Consider the following 19,469-nt stretch of genomic DNA (forward strand, 5'->3'; position numbering starts at 1 on the left):
GTTGAGAAAGACTGACATGGAGGAGTCTGAATAAGAGAGAGAACTCAGAGAAGATGGATAAGCATGCAGGTAAAGACTGAACCCATCTTGACTAAACATATCAAACAGCTGGAGCCAAAAAAATCTGGAAATGGAGACCAAAAGATTGGGAGTTTCATATGGAGGTGAGTGGCCCCTTAATAACTGATATAATATGCAAAAAGTTAAACTGTCAGAACAGACCATATTGAAGTGCCACATACATTTATGCATCAGGACATTTTTCAGATTTTACATGTAAATCATATATAACCTCCAGGTAATCATAAAATACTTTACTTTTTTCATTTTCACTGTTGTATCTCTATATGGTTTGAGTTGATTTGACTGACCTTGTAACCACTACAAAATTAGAATTTTTCATTCTAGAAAGACTACAAATTATAACTCAAAACTCAAATGTTTAGTCTAGATAGCTTAAATCTAATAACATTGTACACTTATAAATATTTATTATTTTTATTATACTGACCTTTACAAAGTGACTTGTAAAGTCACCATGTTTTTAGTGGACTAGTATTTCATAAAATACAGTCACATTTGAGTGTATTATTACTACTTAGAAACAAGTTCATAAACTAATTTTTCTTAAAACATAGAACAGTAAATAATGAAATACACCAAACAAGTATCTTTTCTAGTTTTGTACTTTGTACTCATTTGCTGTTAATCATAGGTTGCTAAGCCTTATCAAATTTTGCATGTGGAGGATGTGAAACAAAGTAACTTTTCTCAGATTTTTAATATACATTTTAAGATAACATCAAACTACTATACTGATACAATAAAATTCCACTGTAATTTAGTTTAGTAACTAAGCTGTATTTGAATCTAATAAAATATGAAATCTCCAGCTCTCTAAAGTCTTACCTTATCATTCAAAATCTCCCATGAAAAGATGAATTTTTCACCAATTAGTCAAGAAACCTACTAGAAATAATGCTATTTTAGATTTATTAACATAAAATATGGAAATGATCAAAGGGTGAAAACTGAGGAACATCTGGGTGCTTTATTGGGTTCAATGTTTTGCTGCATATGGAGATAAGGAATAAAGATATTTTAATTATCAATTTAAGAAAAGTACAACAGATTTACTGTTATACATTTATTTTAGTACCTATGCTTGTTTCTCTATAACTTTTGTTTTGCACAAAACATATATTCTTGACTGTGTATTGTGCAAGTCCCATCTGTTCTTAAAATTGGTAAAATGTTCTTCAGTGTAATAACTGACAATGTACCAGGTGTATATGTATTACTAGTGACTGACAGCATTGTTGCCAAATGAACTTTGGTGTATTTTCTAGAGTCTCCTGTAATTGGTGTATAAAAACCAATGTGCAGAGAAACAAATATTATTATTATTGGACAACTACAGTCAGTGTGCTATAGGCCTCAGGAGCTATAACTGTGATACTTGCCTATTAATTGGAAAACTACAGCATTGAACCAGTAATGTTTATAGATTTAGACCATTACAAATGATTCAACTTCAGTGAATTAATGTTTAGAGGACGATTTTATAGATTCATCTCAGATGTTTTTTTGGCCTGACAGGGATCTTCCAAATAACTGTCCTACTGATAATTCATTGGTGAGTGTCAATAATGGACATAATGGTTCTAGTTCACCTGGTGAAGTTCCATGTGCTAGAAATACATTGATCAATGAGCAAGAAAAGAATCTGCAGACTTTATCACTCTTTAAATATGCACTCCCAAAAAAAATGAACTGGAAAAAGTTTCATATTACTTTTTCAAAAATGGTGTGCTAATGAGAAAATGGAGAACACCAAATGTACCAGTGTTAGAGGACTGGGCTGTAATTTATCAAATTGCTGTTCCAAAAGTGTATCATTTTGACATAGTGAATGTAGCCCATAAACTCCCCATGGAAGGTTGTTTAGAAGTCAACAATGCATGTGATAAAAATTATGAAACATTTATTTTGGCCAAAAATTAGGCAAGATGTTTCCTGGTTTTGTAAAACTTTTCACACCTGTCTGTGTAATAACTGATTGTGTTATTACAAAAAAGATAACATTTGTGCTCAAGCACTTTCACATGCTATGTAGTTTTATTATCATAAGGTTATTTGTATTAATTGTTTTATATATATATATATATATTTATAATTTTTGAAGTTATATAATTTTTTAACAATGCATTGTATTTAATAAATTGTTATCAGTGTGCATGTGTGTGAGTGTATGTATATGTAACATCTTAATTAAAAATTGTCTAATGCCAATCTTAATTCTCTAAAGAGAGGTGTAACAGATTTACTGTTGTACATTTATTTCAGTGCCTACATATGTTTCTGCATAGCTTTTGTGTATGTGTTTTTTTTTTTTCACAGGATATATATTCTTGACAATGCATTGTGCATATCCCACCTATTCTCGAAATTTGTAGAAGGTGCCTGAGCATAAGAATCAACAATGTACTAGTTATGTATGTCATACTAGTAACTGACTCTATTGTTGCCAAGTGAACTTTGGTGAATATTCTAGGAGTCTTGAGTGAATGGTATATCAAAGTAGACATGCTGAGAGACAAATATTATTATTATTGGACAGCTACAGCCCATATGACATAGCACTCGAAAGATATAACTATGATTAACACCTATTAATCAGAAAACTGCAGAACCAGTAATGTTTATAGATTTCAACCATTATAAACCATTGAACTTCAGTGAATTAATTTCAGGTGTTAGTATTTTGTAATTCATATAAGACCAATCAAGCTAGCTAGCTTAAGTGATATGTGACACTATCAACTCAGAATTAATATGCTTGTCGTGGACCTAGATTATCAATAAAATATTCAGTTCTAGACCAATTATAAGAATTAGTATTATCTGTAAGTTCTAAAACTTTTGTAGATAAGCAATCCTTTGTAATAAACTATTAATAATACCCATTATTATAAACTGTACTTTTCTTTGTTTGTTTGTATACTAAAACATATTTGTGTTAAAAATGAAAGTTGTGAGTATTAATCTTCCAGGCAAATACCATAAATCTAATACATATTCACATTTAATTAACTTCTGAATTCAAATAAAAATATCTTGTTATTTGATACATTAATATACACAACATAATAAATTGGAAACCTGTCTGAACTAAACAATAATAGATACCTAAGGCAAATTCTGAAGGGGTGAAACAAAAATTATCTTTTGTGAAAGATTTATTTAAAGACACTAATTAGATGTGAAAAATGTTTAAAGACAAATATTTCAATATTCAAGATAAACATATACTTTATAGATCGAAAAGAGTAATTGCAAGTAAAAAAAACCAGGTTGGCTCACAAAGAGTATAAGAGGTAAAATTAAATAAAAGCACCATAAGTTTAAGAAATTTAAACTGACTGGTGCAACAAGAGATTTAGAAGATTACAGAAGATGAAGTTAAAGAAGCAGGAACATCAAAAGGAATTGTGTGAGAAAAGGTTGGCTAAAATGTAAAAATTAGCAGTATGAATTTCTTTAAATAAGATAATGGTAAGCAAGTGTTAGGAAGAGGTGATAAAGAAAGGCTCACCATTGATAATTATGAAATGCTAGGTTTTTAAATTTTGCTTTGTCTTTAGTTTTTACTTAACAAGATTTAAGCAGTATTCCACATATTGAAGAGTTGGTAGATGAAAACAAGATGAAACAACATTACTGCATTAATTTACGAGATAGTTAAGAAAAAACTGAGAAGTTTCAAGAATGATAAATATCCTGCACCAGATAGTATTCTTCAAAAGATGGAGGTTACAAAATTAGCTGTGCAAGCCACTTGCTGCAATTTTTATCAGTCCCTGAACAGTGAGTAGGTACCAGAGGACTGGAAATTAGCTAATGTAACTGCTAATTTCAAAGGAGGTGAGAAAAACTGTCCCAGTAATTATGGACCTATTAGTCATATACTGTATTAAAAGATGCTTTGCAAAGTCATTCTGAAAAGCTGACAAATTGATGAGACGGTCAACATGGTTTTACTGAAGGAAAAATCTTGCATTACGAATCTTTGACATTCCTTGAAAAGGTTACTGCCAATGTAAATAAAGGTAAGTGTAGATTTGATATACCTGGATTTTCAGAATACATTTGACAAGGTAATATATAAAAGGCTTGTAAAAAAGTTCTCTCTGTATGTGTGGGGAATAAGTTAGCAAACTGGATAGACGAATGGCTGGACGGAAGAGAAAAAGAAGGTTGTTACCAAGTTCATCCAAAATGTACTAATTTAACAAATGGGGTACCTCAGGGTTCAGTCTTAGAACCTTTATTCTTTTTTATTTAAACAGGCATTGAACTGTTGGAAAGGGTTCTGAGTAGGTGTACTTTAATGACTATGTTGAAGGGGTGAAATCTCTCAAATCAATAAAAGCAATGATATGGCCTTTGATGCATGACCCATCTGAACTGAGTTAAGAATCTAGTTCAAATTGATGTTTATTGTATCAAAATACTAAATCTATAGTTTTGTATGAATTAGGGACTCAAATTACTGATATATATATTACAAAATCAAAACATCATATCTTTTATAATCGTTCAGATATGGTTTATGTACTGAATCATGCATAATGGCCCAATTCACCACTTTCCATTATTGGAAACAATATCTTATATAAGTAAGTATATTATATCTTATATAATATAAGTAAGTAACTAATTTCATTACACAGTTCACTGGTTAGAAAGGAAGGACAAGGCAGTATCTGATGAAAATCCCTAAATATGAGTGGAATGTTTAAGAAAAAAGTGTAAGTTAAACATTATCCGTAGGAGAATCGAAAAATAAGACAAAGTTAAAATCTAGGTAGGGGATAAAATGGGTAGGATTAAGAGAGGGTTTTCCCAACACTGGCAACAGAGATCTCAAGGATATAGAATCAAGAAGAAAATTTGCCTGATGGTAAACTAAGGCAAAAAGAACAAATGCCACGGTTGGACAAGGCTTGCAAGTACTCACTTCCAAAAGAGAGACAAAAATGCTCATTGTGAAACAATATCTAGAAAAGGAAGGAAATATTATACTGCAAAAACATGTCTATAAAAAATAATAAAACTGAGGTAAGTCTCACATATTCAGCAGTCAAGGTCTAGAAAGGCAAGCCATGATCAGGTGGAAGAAAATTAACATTCATCTCAATGGGTTTTGCTATAGTAGGAGGAAGGCAAACAATATCTGGAGAAAGTAGGATGTACCCTGACCCTCAGAGCTCCTCACAAACAAAAGTAATAGTAAAACATATAAATTATAAAGAACAACAAAAATGAAATAACTGATAAATTGTAAATGTTGAGAAATTGTGTGGTGAAATAAACATATGTATCAGATGTTATGCATTAAAGCAAATAAAATATTTAATTTAATTATTAATTTACCCCTGAGGTAGAAATATAGGTAATTAAAAAATAACAGACTCTTTTAAGCCAAATTGAACAGTGAAGATGAAATATATCACTAAACTCTAATTTAAAAATACTAACCTGACAATAAGCATGTAGAATACTAGAAGTCTGTGTGGACCCTGGCTACAGGGTTCCACATAAACCAAGTTAATAGGAAAAGTATACGAGACAAATAATAATGAAAATTAAACAGAAGTTATTTTTTAAAAGTAAGTAATTGTATGTAAACATTAAGATATGTATGAGACACGATATATGAAAAAAAACAATATTGTTAACCCAATAATTGATATACCAGTAAGATAAATTACACGTAATCCTAAAATAACAAAAACCAATGATAAGCCTAATTGAATGGTATAGAATGCAGGATACAACTAAGCCTAAACCTAAACTAAACTCTCAGTACCAATCTACCAAAACTTATGTTATGGAGCCCAAATAACAACAGATAATGATACTAGCAATAAAAATGTTATAAACTCATAACTATAGATGTTTAATCTGCCCAAAGTTGGCAGACTGTATTTAAAAAATGTGCAGACCACCAAACTCAAGTCAAGGCACAACAAATGTCAGCACTCTGGAGAATCAATATAACAATGAAAAAAAGCTGATTATTTTGCAGTAGAATACCACCACTAGAAACCTGTATAAATGTGCTAATAGAAAATATAACTTCTGAAATGGTAACTTAGAATGTGTAATTCATAATTCAAAATGAACACATTACAACCATACTGACAGAAAGAAATACTTTTTGTAACAAAGTAACAAGTCCATAACTAAATAGAAATATAGAATAATTCCACTTCAAAATAATTCAACAAGTTACAAATATCACTACTGTATAATAAAGAGTAAACCTGTTGAGAGAAATTGATACAAATATGAGAAAAAACAACAATAAACACATGAAACGAGAACAAATTAAAAGTCACAACACAAGAACAACCAACCAAGAAGAAATAATTCAGTGAAAGAGAACAGAGGGAGTTGCACATATCAGGAGCATGTGTGTTGCACTACTATTGGTGGGAAGGTTGTCACATGATAATCTGCATGCAAGACACACTTTACCATTTAACTGTTAGGCATGCTTTTTTTTTACATATAGATAAAAGCACCAAACTATTTATTGATGTGAGAGGAAGTAATGTTTGGTATTGGAAGAATAATCATGAAACAACTCTGGTACATCAAAACTAAGGCAATTTTCAGTTTGTTTTTATTCTTACCCAAATCCAAGTCTGAATACTAAGCAAACATTTGATAGTATCTGTGTTAAAAATTTCATAATTTTCATTTTTCTCCACTAATTTGAAAATGATAGAATGTGTAAAAAAGAATTTTTGGCATAAACACTGTTATCATAGGTAAAATCATGTTATAAATTTTAATAATTCACAATAAACATTCAATAAAACTTACAAAATTTGATATATTTCTGTATTTATATTAATATTCATTATTTCAATGCCAGAAAGAAATAAAGAGCAAACATCACAACAGAAATTTCTTTCATATATTTTGTGTATTTTTTTCATTTTTATACTTAAAAGTAAGACAATAAAGCATTGTAATAGAAATGTTTAAATTTACATAGGAAATACACTATCAAGATTTTAACAATCACAATTGAATAATAAAGATACACCACATGGCCAAAGTAGGTGAATACCCATATGTGCTTGTTGAACATTTCATTCCAAAACATGGGCATTAATATGGAGTTGATACTGCCTTTGCTGCTATAGCAGTCTCCACAGGAAGGGTTTTCCCTAGATTTTGAAAGATGGATGTGGGAATTCACTCCTATTCAGTCACAAGAGCATTAGCAAGGTTGGGCAAGAAGGCCTGGCTTGCAGTCAGCATTCCAATTCATCCCAAAGTTGTTCAGCAGGGTTGATGTCATGGCTCTGTGCAAGCCAGTCAATTTCTTCAACATCGACCTCAGCAAACCATGTCTTTATGGACCTTGCTTTGAGCATGGGGGCATTGTAATGTTGGAAAAAAGGGGCCTTCCCCAAACTGTTGCAAAAATTTTGGAAACACACAACTCTAGAATGTCATTGTATGCTGTAGCATTAAGACTTCCTTTCACTGGAACTAAAGAGCCTAGTTTAAACCATGAAAACAGCCCCAGACCATTATTTCTCCTCCACAAAACTTTATAATTAACACTATGCATTCAGGCGGGCATTGTTTTCCTGGCATCTGCCAAACCCAGATTCGTTCATCAGACTGCCAGATAGTGAAGCAAGATTCATTACTCCAGAAAACGTGTTTCTACTGATCCAGAATCCAATGGTGGTAACTTTACACCACTCCAGCCAATGCTTGGCATTGCTCATGGTGACCTTACGCTTGCATGTGGCTGCTCGACCATGGAAACCCATTTCATGAAGTTCCCAATGAACAGTTCTTGTGCTTGCATTCCTTACACAGGCAGTTTGGAACTCAGTAGATGTTTATGCATTATGCGCTTCACCACTTGGTGGTCCCATTCTGTGAACTTCTATGGCCTACCTCTTCATGACTACAGTGTTTTTTTCTTCTAGACGTTTTCGCTTCACAATAAGAGCACTTACAGTTGACCGGGGGCAGCTCTAGCAGGACAGAAATTTGACAAACTCACTTGTTCAAAAAGTAATATCCTATGACAGTGCCATGTTGAAAGACACTGAGCTCTTCAATACAACCCATTCTACTGCCAATGTTTGTCTATGGAGATTGCATGGCTGCATGCTTGACTTTATGCATCTGTTAGCAACGGGTGTGGCTGAAATAGCCAAACCCACTAATTAGAAGGATGTCCGCATACTTTTGGCCATGTAGTGTGTATAACAAATATAGAAAATCACAACTCACTTCAAAGGTTCTTCTCCTTTAATGTCATCGCTAGCTCTCTTTCTTTTGGTGGATAACCTACTTGTAGATGCTTGATGTTGAACAGGTTTTTCTTGAATTGTGGGATTATGGGCAGACAACTGCTTGAGCTCTTCTCTTTGTATATATAATAATGCAGTCTTGACACACTATATATAAACACACACATATTTAATTACAATAATAATTAAGAATATGTAAATTGAAAGAAAAATAAATCACAGAAACTTAAATTATATTTTTTAGAAAGAACACTGTGCAATATTTGAAATGAAGAAACCCAAGTAACAAAATAAAATTTGATATTAATGTAACCTTATCTTTAAACCACAGTACATATGCACACAATTAAGCTCAGTCAATTGGAACAACCACATGACCTCTTTGTACCCATTCAAGGTCTTTATAGTTTTAAATACTTCCAATTTTCAATAGTGTACATATTTACAAAATTTTGCACACTTTCAGTTAACATCATAAATAATATTTTTTTGTGAAGTAGTTTTAGTAAAATAAAATAAAGATTTGTCCATGTTTATATTAACCAACCTCATAACCACCAAAACAAAATCAATCTAAACTAACCTTTTCTGATTTTCGGAATGACTCTAAATTGTAACACAAAACTACATTCATTTACCCTAAGTAGTTTTAAGGTCCTAACAGTGTACATCTATTTGTAATTAAAAATTTATTTTTTTATATGCTCTTTGAATCCTGTCTAACTATTATCTGTGTCACTCAAGGCACATACAGCTCACGTTACAGTAATGAATCACATTAACTACAAGATACTTGCACGTGTGGCTTGTGAAACATTTTTATTATATTATTATTATTTTCTTTACATAATCTATTCTTAACTAATCTAAAAAGAGATCCACATTTTTACATTTTGATTAGTTTTAATAATAATAAATAAAGAAGAAACAAGACAAATATGAAATATTGTACTTGTAGATTGTTGAGAACACTATATACTACTGTTTTTACACTAATGGTAGTAATGCATTAAATAATTTTCATTTAATTAAATAACGGACCAAAGAACATATACTGATAATATGTAAAAAGCAGATAATTTCTCCTAACACTCAATTTTTCTACCTTTCTACCTATGCAACAAAAGCTGTTGCAAATCTGTCCAAGCTAGCCATTAAATTTCCCATGAGAAAGAAGGTTGTTCTCTGAGTAAAACTAATGTTTATTTTTTCAGAATACAACATTATACAATACATCATTTGATAGATCAAAACCTTGACTTTCTGTTGGTTATAAATAATATATAAATAAATCTAAGAGAGAATAATCACCAAAACCTGAAAGAAAGGATATGACAGCTTGATGTGGCAGGAATGGGGTCTGATTTTTTATTTATAGCTTTGTAGCCAAACAAAATTGAAGGCTATAAAAATTATGGTTTGTCTGAGCAATGACAATTTTATTCTGAGTAATTTAAGTTTAATTTTGTACTTTTTGAAAGGGTGGTGAATTAAATAGGGAAGACAAGATACCTAAAGTAAATATGTCATGTGTTATACTAAGAGAAATTCAGGAAGTTTTTTTTAAAATATGACCTCGTAGAATTAAAAACTTATAAAGATATGAATCATTAGCTAAAATTTTAAGCTTTTCTAAATAATATAACATAAAAGAAAAAATAGTTTAATAAAAGTTTAAATGTAAGACACTAAACGATACCTTGGGTGAGAAGATTAGTTAACCAAAGACTTTTAAAAATGCTGGTCTTTCATTTTTGATTTGTTTATGAATTTTGTGGAAAACTATCCAAGGGCTTTACACGCATAGCTGTCTCCAATTCTGAAGTATAAGACTAAAAGGAAGGTAGCTAAGGAACAGCCAGTGAGATTTGATAGTTACACTTATTGCACCCACAAGCCCCACAGAACACACATTTGCAGTAATGAAACACAGATAATAAAATCTTAGATTCACAGTTTGAGCACATTAATCACTTGGCTGCACCAAACTAATGGTCCATTATGAAAGATTTTACAAAAGCTCCAGATAAAAGAATAATGTGCAGCAGTATAAAATATGAATGTAAATAACAAAAACATGATATGAGTATACACATACTTATCTATTCATTTTCTCAAAGTGTAATAGACATATAAAACTTTGTTAGCTAGTCTAATTTATAATGCAAAAATACACTACAGTTCTACAAAACACCTTTATCCAATACATACATACAAGTTTCATATTTTAAAAACCCTTTCAACTCTACAGTTTATCTTACCTGTGAGTTCACCATTTTTCCACAATGATTTAATAGAACTTCACTCAGAGATTCAATCAACTTCTTGGGAACAGAAAAGTTTCTACTTTTAAGGTAGCTCATCAGGTAAGTAAATGTGTCAACAATTGCAACTCCAAGTTTTTCAGTTGTAAGTTGATACAAACCATACCTATCTAAAATCTGAAAGAATCAACTAGTTCACATACATTTAAAGACTCACAGAAATGGTTAAGTGAAATGAAATGTAAATGATAAACCTTAACTTTAAAAACTGTACTAGTGATAAAGTATTTTCTTTTCATAAGCCATTGTGCCAATATCTTATAAAAATAATTCAAAATAAAGAATCTGTAAAGTTTATTTTTCTTTTTTGTCATACTCTTTTCCTTTATATATAAACTCTCAGATCTAAAGTTTGCAATAGTTAATTTATTTGAAACCTACAACTAGCTAGTAGACAAGCAAAAAAAAGTTATAAAATAAAAATTATTTTAGTTTACTTTCTGTAAATGTAAACATTTTATTGCCTGAAAAAAGACCAAAATAAAACCTGTGTGTTAGCCCCGAAACACACTTTCAAAATTCAAATTTAATTCTGAATTTCTTTATGGTTTGGTATCAAACACTTTCAGAATACTTAGAACTAATTTTACTTTGTTTTGTTCCTACGTTTGATCAGTTTAACAATTATGCAACTAGCTTAAGACATATAGCTACTTTAAAAACAAATGTTTTCTTCATGAACACATTGGAAACAAATTATAACAGAAGTTCTTGGAAGGTTTCTGACTTGTTTGAATGAATAACTACATACTATTCTGAATAAAGAAAAATAAACCAGTTCTACTTATAAACAATCTCAAATGTGGGAGGTAAAGAAAAAAAATTATTTTTCTAGGTTACACTGAAGGTAGTAATTATCTTCCTTAGTTGGTTGGTTGGTTGATTTGGTGTTTTATGGCACAAAGCAGCTGGGCTATCTGTGCTAAACATCCAGTAAAAAGATAAAATTAAAGTAAAATAAAAGAAAATTAAGGTAAAAAAAAAACAAAGTAAAAAAACCATAAACCAATGTTTACATCTAGTCTAAAGCATTAAAACAAAACTACAGTAATACAAGTTGTAGAGGACTTTCTGCAGCATAACTGTAATTATCATAACTCGCTAGGAAGATTAAAAGAGATAAGTAACGAAAACCATCATCAGTCACCTGTAGCTGGCCTTTCCAGTCTTGGTTCCAAGTTATTTGATGTTATAGCTATTTTCAAAAGTAAAGTAATTAAAGTTTTAAAGGAAGTGTAGCAAAATTTTAATAGTAACTTGCCAGGATGACTAACAGGTAGTTCAAACAGCAGCGTTAGTCACCTAAGTAGACCTTTCCAGTCCTATTTGAGTTACTTGACTTTACAGTCATTTTCTAATTTCAAATCAAACTAGATAGACTGTGATTCTCCAAAGGGATTCTCATCAAAGAAGGTCTAAAGAAACTTAAATGGCATTAGAAAGACTGATGGCCTTTAAAAAAACTAAAAACATTTCCAAGGTGGACAATGTCATTATGGACAAACCTTAGGACAGAATATGGTGAAAATGGCACCATCGTTGATAGTCATAACGATGGCAAGAAAGTAAAATGTGGTATACAGTGACCTGAGTATCACACAGACAACATAATGGTGTATCAGTTCCAGATAAATGAAAACAATGAGTTAAAAACTGTGACCAATGCATAGTCTAGTTAGAACAACTTCCTCCTTCCGATCCTTACGGTAACAAGGACAGCCAAAGTCTAATACAGGGTTGTATTTGGAAAAGCATGTTTTTGCATTGCTCACTCCAAATTGACTGCGAGATGGCACAGAGCCAAGCCTTGAATACAGGACCATAGTCCATGTATCAGACAGGCACAGCGGTGATAGTGCCAGAGCAGATAGACTTAGCTGCAGTGTCGGCAAGCTAGCTTCCATGAATACCAATATGGCCCAGTATCCAGAAAAACTGAATAGAAGTAGATGATAAAGAGAAATGGGCCAGTCAGTTGTGAATATTGGTGACAACAGGGTGTGAACCAATGTGAAGCGATTCTAGGGCCAGCAGAGAACTAAGCGAGTCAGTATAAATCATGCAGTTTGAGTACTGCTTAGCTTCTATGTGATCCAGGGCAAGAGAGATGGCATACAGTTCAGTAGTAAACACAGAAGCTGTAGAGGGGATTCTACGTGCAACCATGGTAGAGTCCACACAGTCACCTGATTTTGAACCATCTGTATAAACAGGAATGGAAAGATGGTTCAAAAGATGTTCAACAAATAACAAACAGTATTTCCAATCAGGAGTGTCTACTTTTCTCAGATAGCTTTAAGATAATTCACAATTGGGGATGGTAATAAACCATGGTGGGATGGGCTGACCAGTGGATACAGCAATGTTATCCAACGACAGACCCAATTCATCCAACTATGACTGGATATGAAGGCTAAAAGGAGCAATGGCATACCGTCTGGTCTGAAAAAGCATGAGCCAACGAGGAAAGAAAACACAACCCTAGATGGGATGCTTTGGTTAGGAACAAAGTTTCAAAGCATATAGTAAAGACAGTTGTAAATGGCAGAGGTGCAAAAAAGGTTCATGAGACTATGTATAAGCTCTGAACTGGGGAAGTACAGAAACCCCCAGTGCAGAGCTGAAGTCCTTAATGATGAATAGTGTCCAGCATCTTTAAGGCCAATGGTCTGGCAGAGCCATAGACCAGTGATTCATAGTCGAGGTGGCCGAGCATAATCCAAGTGTGTTAAGATTCGAATTCCCATCACATCAAACATGCTCACCCTTTCAGCCATGGGGCATTATAATGTGACATTCAATCACACTATTTGTGGGTAAAAGAGGAGCCCATGAGTTGGCAGTGGATGGTGATGACTAGCTGCCTTCCCTCTAGTCTTACACTGCTAAATTAGGGACAGCTAGCACAGGTAGCCCTCGAGTAGCTTTGCACGAAATTCAAAAACAAGCAAACCATAGTCCAGTGTCGGTCAAATAAGAGCACGATATATCTTTAGCATAGAACATCGATCCACTCCACAAGTGATGGAAGAGAGGACAAGGAGGATGTTCAGTGCTCTTGTACATTTGACCTGTAGCTGCTTGATTTGTGGTATAAAGGTCAGCTTACGGTCAAAGATAAGCCCCAAGAACTTAGTCTCAAAGACCTCAGGCAGCACAACTTCACCGCTATGGAGTTCAGGATCAGGACGAATACCCCATTGGTGACAGAATTGCATGCAAACTGTTTTAGTGAGAGAGAAGGTAAAGCCCTTTGCTGTGATCCACTTCAGTAAACAATTGAGAGCAGTTTGTAGCTGCCGCTCAATATACCTCATGTTCAATGACTGGCATGAGATGTGAAAGTCGTCGATATAGAGCGTGTTTGCAACAGTGAGAGGGAGTTGTTCAGTGATGGCATTAATTTTTATACTGAAAAGTGTGACATTCAGAACACAGCCCCAAGAGACTCCAAGTTTCTACAGAAAAAATGGTAAAGTGTTGAACCCACATGAACTTGGAATTGCCTGACCATTAACAAATTTTTAATAAATGTGGGCAAATGGCCACGTAACTCATATCTATGCTGTCTCACAAAATGCCATATCTCCATGTTGTATTATAAGCCTTCTCAATGTCAAAGAATATTGATACAAGATGTTTGAGAAAGGCTTTTCTGACTGACGTTTCAAGTCGAATCAGGTGGTCCATGGTGGAGTGCTGTCATCGAAACCCACAATGGGTGGGAGAGAGGAGGTTGTGTCATTCAAGAACCAAACTAGACAAGCATTAACCATCCTTTCTGAGGTTTTACAGAGACAGCTCACTAGATAGTAGTTTGAAGGAATCTTGGGATCATTCCCAGGCTAAGAAAAAGGTAGGACAGTTGCCTGGTACCAGGCATCAGGAAAAACATTCTCCTGCCAGACCTGGTCAAAAACAATCAGAAGAATAGTAAGAGAAGCAGGAGATAGATGGTGCAGCATTTCATAGTGTACATCATCAGATCCAACTGATGAAGGGCCAGTTTGAGTTTCACCAGTGTAAAGGGATGATTAGAATCATAGAGATATTCAGCTCAAAAGGACAGAAGTGTTTGCTCTTCCTGAGTCTTGATGGCTAAAAAGGTGGAGGAAGAAGCAGAAGTGCTAGATTCCCAACAAAAGTTTTCACCTAGAGTATCAGCAATGCTCCAGGTATCAGCTACTTCCTGACCATCAGGGAGCAAGATCGAGAGGGGGATGGAATTATACTGCCCATTGACCTTCTGAACCTTGTCATATATGACTTTAGAACTGGTGGTAGAAGATATGCTAGTCATGAACTTAATTCAAGATTCCCTTTGGCTTTGGCATCTTACCCACTAAGCACATTTCTAAAACTCAAATCAGTTTCAAAGAGTTGATCTCAAGCTGTCAACAACCATGTGACAGTTGAGTTACAAATATCCTTAATGAAAAGCATGCATCAACTTATTAAAAGTTCTCCAATGTTCTTACCTTCCATGACTTATTGTGCAGACACTAAGAAAACATAAAAAAGCCCTGCTTTCCCAACATAAAGAAGACTTAACTGTTTGCTGTTGTGGTTCTAAGAATGAAAGTAAAAAATAATATGTAACAAATGTCAACCACATTACAACTGCTACATCCATGCTAGTAAGACCTTGTTTAATGCCAGGACTTATAGGTCCATCTGGGATATGACAGACACAACAGTGAATGAGATGCTATTTATGATGAATTTCTCCCAGTTGTGTATAAGAATATATTATAGAGGTATGTAACTATCTGCAATTCACTTTGATTCTAACAATATAAAACTCAAATCAATTAACTTTCCTCCAAAACACTAAAAGCAAATATCCCATTGAAGAGGAACAGTGTGTGTCATACAGAACACCGGTTCCAGAGAAGTAGAGCTCTTAAGCTCCTAGGAAGGTAAGAAGCTGGGCATTAACAAATGAGGTAAGTGATAAAACAGAGTTTAAGTAGGATTCTGAACTACAGTAAAAGATCATGAGAGAATTTAGTGAAGCAGACTAACCTGGAAGATATTCTTTTCTGGAGGGTGCCTTCCTCTTCATGTGCACTCATTAACAATAAATACAAATGTATAAATGGGAGTTAAGAAAAAAAAACTTGTAGAACCACAGAAATTTTCAGGTCTGGTCAAAAGTAGTGGCAATCACATGTGAACGGGGTCAGAGTGCAAACTACTATCTTAATTTTGTAATGGAAATTTCTCAGTAGTAGCTAAAAACTGGGAATGTTCCTGGGAATAAAGGATCTTTTATTTTAATTTGAAAAGAATGGCCAAGTTAGTTGGCACCCAAGGAACATCACAAAAATAAAACAGAGCCAAGTATAGGCTTGACCATTCTTTCACAGTAATATGGGAAGTGTAAATAAAAGTTAGGAAAATAAATAAAAAGACAGATATATGGTGATCCCCATCTTGAATAGAATTATAAGACCGGTGTTTTGTCTTCAATGTTTTGAAGGCTACATAAGATAGGAAAGGTACCTGCAGAGGTGCCATTAGCCACCAAATAACATCCTCTGTCAAGTTCAAGAAAGCATCACTATCTCTAAGAGCTCCAGCATAGAAGATTGAACTACTTTGAGGGCAAATGCAAAGGTATGTATCATATACATATGTTAGGGTTGGGGTGGCTCCGCTGAGGCGACAAGAGATATTTACAAAATAGATGGAAAATAATGGACCAGTACAAGTATCATAAGATACTGATCCATCATGATATACCCAGTGGTTTATGTATTATTGGTAATGGATTCTACTACCAAGAAGATAATGACTTCAAACACTCATCCAACTTCAGTACAAGTATCATCAGATACTGATCCATCATGGTATACCCAGTGGTTTATGTATTATTGGTAATGGATTCTACTACCAAGAAGATAATGACTTCAAACACTCATCCAACTTAAGTACAAGTATCATCAGATACTGATCCATCATGATATACCCAGTGGTTTATGTATTATTGGTAATGGATTCTACTACCAAGAAAATAATGACTTCAAACACTCATCCAACTTAAGTACAAGTATCATCAGATACTGATCCATCATGGTATACCCAGTGGTTTATGTATTATTGATAATGGATTCTACTAACAAGAAGATAAAGACTTCAAACACTCATCCAACTTATGCAGAAATTAGTTAGCTAAGAAAGAAGCTGCTGGAACCATTCAAATGATGCAATGGTCCTACAGAGTCCCAGTCTCAACTCAATTGAGTAGATCTGGGATTTGATAAATCAAAACTTCACAGAACAAAAGTTTCTTCCAAAGAAATTTTATGGGAGTGTATTAGAGACACTTAGAAGAATATCCTACAAGAAACTTTAATTAAATATTTTACAACCATGCATGAAAGATGGGACAACTAGCACTTCCACCAAGTTTCTGTTGTACTGAATATGAAGATTAATACACTTCTGATGTTTCACGTGTGATTAATTTTCTATTGTCCTGTGAAAGTAATTGGATGCCTAATTTTTTACTTTGTCCTTAAAGTTTTGCACAGTACTGTATATGATTGTGAAAAGTATCAAACATACTGTTGGTGCCAACATGCTTTGTATTCACTGTGAAAAAAAACCTATGCACAGAACAGATGAAGAAAAAGTCCCATACTATCTGTGTATAGGTTTTGTCATAGTGAATATAAAGAATGTTGACACCAATAGCATGTTTGATATACAGTCAATATTTACATTGTTCTAAATAGAAGATAATTTACATGAAAGATTCTGCAAAACCCGCTCTTCCTATTGGTTATAAGGATACCATACAAGTTAAAACTGTCACTTAGCAATAGAGCTTCTAATTTGTAAGTGAGCATGGCTTATCTTGAACTAAGAACATTTTATAATACTTTCCTCCAGGACAAGTTTTTGGAATGTAATCAAATTACTCATAAGCAACCTGTGTAAGTGTACTTTGAAAATCAACATGTTAATGTAGACATTCTATACCAGTTGTTAAAGTTGAGATTCACAACCACAGAAGCATCACATAACAACAAAAGCTATTGTTAATTATTGTTTTAGAGGTTTATTTTGAAGTAAAGAAATTCAAACTCAAATAATACAAAACTTTGAATTGCAGCATACCTTATAATAATAATGTGATTATAATGCACTGAGAGTAAAACGATTTAATTAAATATTGAAATGTAACTCAGTAATGTGCACAGAAAGCAGTTTACAACAAGTATTATTCTGATATGGTTAAGCTATTCAGGAACATTACAGTAAAGATTCAGACCAACTGCACAAGCCAATTTACCAATGCAATTAGAACAGCCCCAGATTAGATGGGAAAAAGCAAACCTGCTATGTGTATAAGGCCTTCTGAAAAAAAGTATATGGAGCATCAAGGGTAAAGATATTACAACTGAAGACAAAATTAGCTGAAGAGGTCCTTGAACAAAGGAAGGAAGGAGGTTTGTGGCAGATAAGGTAGCTCTGTAACCAGTTATGAAGGAAGCTGAGAAGCCATAATTATGAAACAAGAACACGAAAAAAAAAGAAAATTGTTGAAAATTTGGAAAATAGTGCCTAATGCACAAACTCTGGAGCAGTGGAAAAGTTTGTCTTGAATCTTGGGGGTTCTTATAGGTGACTACTTGAACATTCCTTTCTTAGTCAATCAATCCACTGTGAAAGAGAATTTGGTTTCTTTGAGAAAGGATTAAGTACAGCCAAATATGTAACTGTTTATGTCTAATGTGAAAATATTACTTCTGAGGTCGTTATGAGGTAGTGCTGACATAGTAATTGGACAAATTTATACTAGAAAGCTAAAATAGTAAAAAAACCATGATAAGCTAGCCAAAATAAAGAAGCTTTATTTGAATTATCTTATACACTTATTTCTCTTCAGCTATTTTCCTTATGTGGTGGCCATTGCCTTCTTCATCAGAAGTGTAAAAATTGATCCAATTAATCTAGATGCCAAGCCTCCATCATATGACCTCAAAGAAGCCAATATAATTTCCCTATCCTTTTTATTTTGATAAAGGAGTACTTTTCCTCAAGACTATGAGTTGTTAGTTCTAAGGAATTACCATTACATTATGCAAAGGGAGCAACACAGTGATTGCAGCTGTGGTCACACAGTAACCATGTAGCATTATGCACTTACTATATACTGAGTGACTAGATATCATATATGAAAATATTTACAAGATATCCAGATTTTGATGAAGCATATTCTATGTGGAGATTTTTGTATATCTTAGTTAAAAGCTTTAAAATAATCATAATTATGTACAGAAAAATAAAATGATACCAATCTATAAGCTTGATCCAATTTTCACCACAAAATTTATAAATTGAAAGCTCAATGATAAAATTAACCAGAAGCTCTCACCTCAACCAGATGAATGGTAGAACAATACAATATTGTTCCATCCACTGAATATACCAATGGTGTATAACCTAGAACACAGACTGTCTTCTCCAACACTGAACTAAGACGGGTTTCTAATTCCTGTATGTTGCTTTCAAGAAATAAGGGAAAAAAATAAACAATTATTATCCAAATTTTAAGACTATTAAATTGCTTTAACACTAGAAACTTTCTTTTTTTTTTAAAGTTCCCAGAATATTTTTGTTCTTATTCTTATAAGCTTTTATGGGTTGCATACATCTAGAGCATAAGAATTGGCTACTTTGGTTTCTTTAGTAAGTCCCAATACAGAGACCAAAGTAGCAACCACTCTAAATGCAGCCAAATGCAGCCCATAAAAAATTTAAATCTGTCACAATCTCTTTA

This window comes from Tachypleus tridentatus, unplaced genomic scaffold (assembly GCF_004210375.1).
Source record: "Tachypleus tridentatus isolate NWPU-2018 unplaced genomic scaffold, ASM421037v1 Hic_cluster_2, whole genome shotgun sequence".
Taxonomy (NCBI): Eukaryota; Metazoa; Arthropoda; class Merostomata; order Xiphosura; family Limulidae; genus Tachypleus; species Tachypleus tridentatus.